Genomic DNA, 5,614 nt, shown 5'->3' on the forward strand with positions numbered 1-5,614 from the left:
GGGTTTACTGGGTGATTATTTCCTTACATAGGCATCTGATCTCAGGTTTTTCATACTGAGATCATGGAGGTTTTAGTTGGAAGACACCCTGAAATCTTATGAGTAGCATACCCCAACCACCCTCTAACAGCTAGTTTGTTTGTATAGGCAGAATGATTCATCTCTCCATTTTAGATGGCTAGATGTTTTGTGGAAGATCTTAGAATTGCTTGCCTCACTTACTGGGAAAAATCATATAGGAAGTGGCCTTTAGGGACACTTTAACTTGGAAAGTTACAACACTAGTACAACAAGTCTTAACACATTTAACATCTGATTGTTGAAAAGCAATGTCATAAAATCAAATCATATTAAACATGTTTTACTTTTTTCCTCACAAGAACATAAAAATTATGGAGGGGAACTTAACAGGGAATTTAAAAAAGGTAACACAATTTTTCTTTTTAGTAGTCCTTGGGTAGTTATGACAGAATAGTTTCCACTTTTTGTTTGTTTCTTTGAACTGGGATTTTGGTCCAAAGTTTTGTTTGTTCCTAGTATCTGCTTCTTCCTCCCCCTCTATCAGATCGGCTTCCTCCACGGCCACCACCTCTTGGTGCTCCGCGGCTTGAACTGCTGTAGGAATCACGTGGAGGAGGGTACCCCCTTTCCATAGAAGGGGGAAGCCCTCTGTCCTGTCTGCCAACCCGATCACCACCACTTGAGTAGAGATCACTTCGGCTGCTTGAGTAACTGTCTCGACTTCCACCATATCCGTCATGTGAGCTGCTGTAATCATCATAGCGGCTGCTTCCACCATAAGATGGCGGGGGCCCTCGTGTAGGTGGAGCACTACGTGAGTTACCCTAACTCTCATATGAGTCTCTGTAGGAACCTCCACTTGGATGATCTGAATAGTCACGATCACGACCATATCCATCTCTGTCGCTATAGCCTCTTGATGGATAGTCATCACGTGAACTGGAATGACCATAGTCACGGTAAGTATAACCTCGTGGTGGTGGCGCATAACCTCTTGTATCACGAGAAGTTGGGTAATCTCTGCTGGAATAGCTGTCTTTAGTAGAATACCCATCGTCTCTTGGGGACAAATAAACATCTCTACGAGAAGGCAGCGGTTCTCTTCGAGGTGGACCTCCGTAACTACCTCTTCCACGTGATACAGGAGCTCTTCCTCCCATTCCACTGCGGCTGCGAACTGGTCCTGAAGGTGCAGATCTCTTAGCAGGAGGAACCCCACTTCTTGGTGGTGGTCCTCTTTTTACTGGGAGTGGTCCCCTGGAAGAACTCATGTTCAAATTCATGGAATAGCCACCGTCATCCACGTGTCCTCCCCGTGAGGGAGGTCCCCTGGTTCCTCCACTTCCCCCTCTTCCGCCTCTAAGGCCTCTTGGAGGGCCTCTACTTCTTGGAGGTGGAGGCGGCCCACGTCTACCACTTTCAAATGATGGTTTGGTGGCTTGTTCCACTTTGATGGCTTTTCCGTCTAATGACTTTCCATTCATGTCTCTGGCTGCATCCTTAGCGTCTGCTGGGCTTTCAAAGGTGACAAAAGCAGATCCTCTTGATGTGTTGGTTTCACGGTCTTTCATCAAGAGTACTTCCACTATTCGTCCATTTTTGCCAAATACTGCTTCAAGAGCTTTCTCATTTGTTTCCGTATTAAGCCCACCAATGAAGCGCTTTCCTGGGCGATCTGCTTCAACCATTTTTTTTGTTTGTTTGTTTGTTTGTTTTGTTTGTTTTTTTTTGCCGGTAAGTCGGAGGAGTGACAATGGGTTCAAGCTCCAACAAGCTCGCCGAGAGAGGTTTCCTAGCCGCTTAGCACCAAAAGCGGCTGCCGGGTCCGAGTACCGAAACGCGAAGCCGCTAGCACTACTGCGCAACGAGCGCCTGCCATTTCTTATTAAAACCTTTCCTGACAAGCTAGAATATCATGCTTACAAGCTACAGTTCTGTGGTACGTTTTTCAGGTTTCCAGGCAGGGACGTGGACTAAGAGACCTGCCAACAGTCTGAATATCCATCTGTGCTCTCAGCCAGCAGATCTGCTGACATAGGGTTACAACTGGGATAGTTCTGCCTGTGAGAATAAGCCTGCTAGGATCCGAAAGGACAGGACGTGTTTAGAACCTCTCCAATTTCTCTACTTACTGACCCCTTCATCTATATAGACACAGCTCTGCAAAAACACAGCCAAAGGCATAAAGGACAAGTTCGAATTGTCACGTGCCTTCTCTCTTCTGAGTAACTTCTCTAAAAATCTGGAAATGCAGAAAACAACAGCCAGAACAAAAACCATGAACATCCTCACTTACGGCTCACTCTAGAGCTGATTTCTGGACTTGCTGGCCACTGTGGGAAAGGAAGGTAGGGTTGGACTGCACGCATGGATGCAGCATGGCTGGGCAGCTTCACTGATGTTACCTGCCGGGGACTGCCACCTCCCACCTAAAATCTTGGTGCTATTGAGGCTTTGGTGAGTATCAAGTCTACATTTCTTTTTCTTCCTAAATTTGTGGTGGATGAGGCAAAACTTCATAGCCCAATTCATTCAACTTCGGAAGCATGGGTTGTGTGACGTGTAGTCGGGCATTGTCGAGGAGAAGAACTGAGCCCTTTCTGTTGACCAGTGCTGGCTGCAGGCAGTGCGGGGGTAGAAAACCGGGGTGAGGATGCCCATTGAAAACTCCTCATAGGTTTTCCTCCCCTCTCCACTCCCTCCAAAGTGGCAGCAGAATGCTCTCAAATGTGAAAGATGCAAAAATGCTCTGCCACTGTTGGGGGAGCAGGGCAGGCAGAGATCAAAAAGTGCAAAACTCACTAAGTTCTTTAATTTATCAGAGCCAAGATGGACTTGGATGCACACCAGGAAACACACTGCACGTAGCTTTGACAAGCTCTAAGACAAGTGGGGTTCGAATTCCACCTGGCCCACTAGTTGGAATTTGGGTAAACTCAGGCAAGCTATTCATCTCCTGGAGTCTACGATTCTACATCTGAGGAGCCAGAACACACATGATACCCACCTCAGAGGGCATTGTGAGGGACGCAGGAAGTCAGGCATGTGAAAGCCCTTCACAAAGTGCCCAGCACACACAGGGTCCTCTCATCTCATAGGGGACAAAGGTCCTCATTGCCTGCCCTGTGATGGGGGCCGAGGGCACAGAGGACTCTTTTTAATGGCACATGAGCCGTAGGACCCACAGGGAACTGATCCCTCTGCCACCTCCCTTTCACACATAACTCCAAAAAAAAAAAAATGTTCTTGTGAAAATAGCAGAGATTCAACCTACAGTGAAAGAAACCCAAGAAGTTCACGTGCTCCATTGGCCCCGCTCCACGAGAGCAGTGACCTTGTCTTTCCTGCTCAGCGCTGCAGCTCACCGTTCAGGCCATCTTCTCGGCATCGATGCCCCGAACATCGCTACTCGGTGAGCATGACTTTGTGCTAGCGTATCAACCATGTCCTTTATTTTCTGGGTTCGGATGCTTTGGCTTCTGGGGCCTTGCTGATCCAGAAGGTGCTGCCCCTCCCAAGGTAGCCAATTCCTAGAAGGGAAAAAACAACTCACCTGAGAGCTCAACTTTCAAATGCAAAGCCACCAATCCCGATCCACTCCTGCCACCTCCTTCATTGCCCTCTCACACTCTGGGCCATTATTTTCCTTCTCTCATTATCCTAGGGCCAGGTACCAGACAACCAGGAACAGCCCCTGTACCCCAGAGCCCACTGAAATTATTTTTTTAAGTTTATTTTTAAAAATTGTTAAAAAAAAAAAACAACTAACCATACAGGTTTATTAATATACTTAAAACGTTTGTTCCCTATGTTGAAGTAAAATACATTAGCAACATCTTCCAGACACCATTTTTATAAAACTTCTAGATCCTGAAATGTACTACAGTAGAGTCTATAGTTACACCTTTCATCACACGTTTAGAATTCATTCTCCTTACTCCCCTGTGCCCCACATGGAGCAGTTATTACTCCTAAATTAATGACATTCTCTCATGTTATACTACCACACCACTGAAATCATTTAAACGAGCCAATCCTAAGCCTGCTTACCCTGCCTCACCTGTTCCTGCTCATGGAAACCATCATAAAGGTTTTTGCCCATTTTTTCACCTTTCCTCTGCTGGCTGACCGACCCCAGTGCTCCCCCGTCCTCCCTTTGCCCCCATGCCATGGTGTGCCCCTTCCTCTTAGGAACTGTGGGTAATAAACCATCTTTTCAATGGCAGTCGTGTTTTGAGCTGTTGGTCTTGCCATACCTAAATAAGAATAAAACCTATATTAAAACAGCTGGGCATTGAGAGTTCAAATAACAAAAAGATATCCCCTCGTGGTATTTTAAAATCAGAGCCACTTTAATTATTTAATACACAATAATTCATTTATTCATTTATTCAACAAATATTTATAACTTGGCAAGTATTCTGGAAGGAACCAAGGGCACAATGGTCAGTGATTCAAACCACTGCCCGTATTAACAATATAGAATGTACCCGGTGTATATGCTAGGCACTGTGCCAAGTGTGTAACAACAGCTTTTTATGTAATCGCCCTATCTGTGGGCTAATATTGCCATCATCTCCAATGTACAGATAGGAAAACTGCGACTGAAAAGAGGTGAGATCAGTTATCTAAGATATGACAGCTAAGAGAGGGAAGAGGGAAGACCCAAGCCCAGTCTGGCTGTCTCTAGAACCCAAGCTCTTAAACCACAGGGCTGTCGTGCCTCTGGAAGATCATGTGTGTTAAGGAATCCCAAATGTGATAAATGAAAGAGGATCTCTAAGTCACCTATCCATGCAGGAGGATAAAGAAGACCCTCATGGATGTGACATTTTAGCTGAACAGCAGTAGGTCAAGGTAACCTGGAGGGGTTGTGAGGATTGTACAACTAAGCAGAGGCGGGGTGCCAGGTGCAGAGAAACTAAGAGAAAAACATTTCGTGTAGCCAAAACCTACCGGTGAGTGGAGGGTGAAGGGCGAGTAATAAGACTCAGGCTTAACATGCGAACTTTGTGATGTTACGCCATGCTTGCATTGCTACACAGGAACACCGGAGACTGGATAACGATAAAGAAAAGAGGTTTAGTCGGCTCACGGTTCTGCAGGCTGTATAAGCATGGTGTTCTCATAGTTGAAAATTTTAAAATCGTTTCCTGTCATATAATTAATACTTTCACATCCTTTGATGGCTTGATAGTGTATGTTGGTGCAAAAGTAATTGTGGCTTTTGTCACTAAAAGTAAAGGCAAAAAACGCAATTACTTGTGTACTAACCTGTGTTTTTCTCTTCTCAGATTCTCAGTGGAATACTGGATCCTCTTATGACTCCCAAACTAAGGGAAACATGGAGAATTTTAATGTTTCTCAGGTTTGCATGCTAACTTAGTACTTGGAGTTTATCTGCAGCCCTCCTTTGTAGAAAAGAGATGTCCTAATATAGTTAACTCTGGAATGAGTTCCTGACTGTCTGCCAGTAATAAATTAAAGGGTAAATATATTATGGAACATTACACATTAGAAAGGATGAATCCGCTTTATATTCATTCATTTGGGTGAGACTTCAAGATATATTTTTTAGAGCAGGTTTCAAGAC

General features: G+C 45.0%; 1 pseudogene; it reads right to left on the minus strand.

Annotated features, from left to right (window-relative positions):
- Positions 1-434: 434 nt before the first annotated feature.
- On the minus strand, positions 435-1,709 carry LOC120362262 (RNA-binding motif protein, X chromosome-like; annotated as a pseudogene).
- Between the last annotated feature and the right edge of the window lie 3,905 nt (positions 1,710-5,614).

The sequence above is a fragment of the Saimiri boliviensis genome, chromosome 15 (assembly GCF_048565385.1).
Source record: "Saimiri boliviensis isolate mSaiBol1 chromosome 15, mSaiBol1.pri, whole genome shotgun sequence".
NCBI lineage: Eukaryota > Metazoa > Chordata > Mammalia > Primates > Cebidae > Saimiri > Saimiri boliviensis.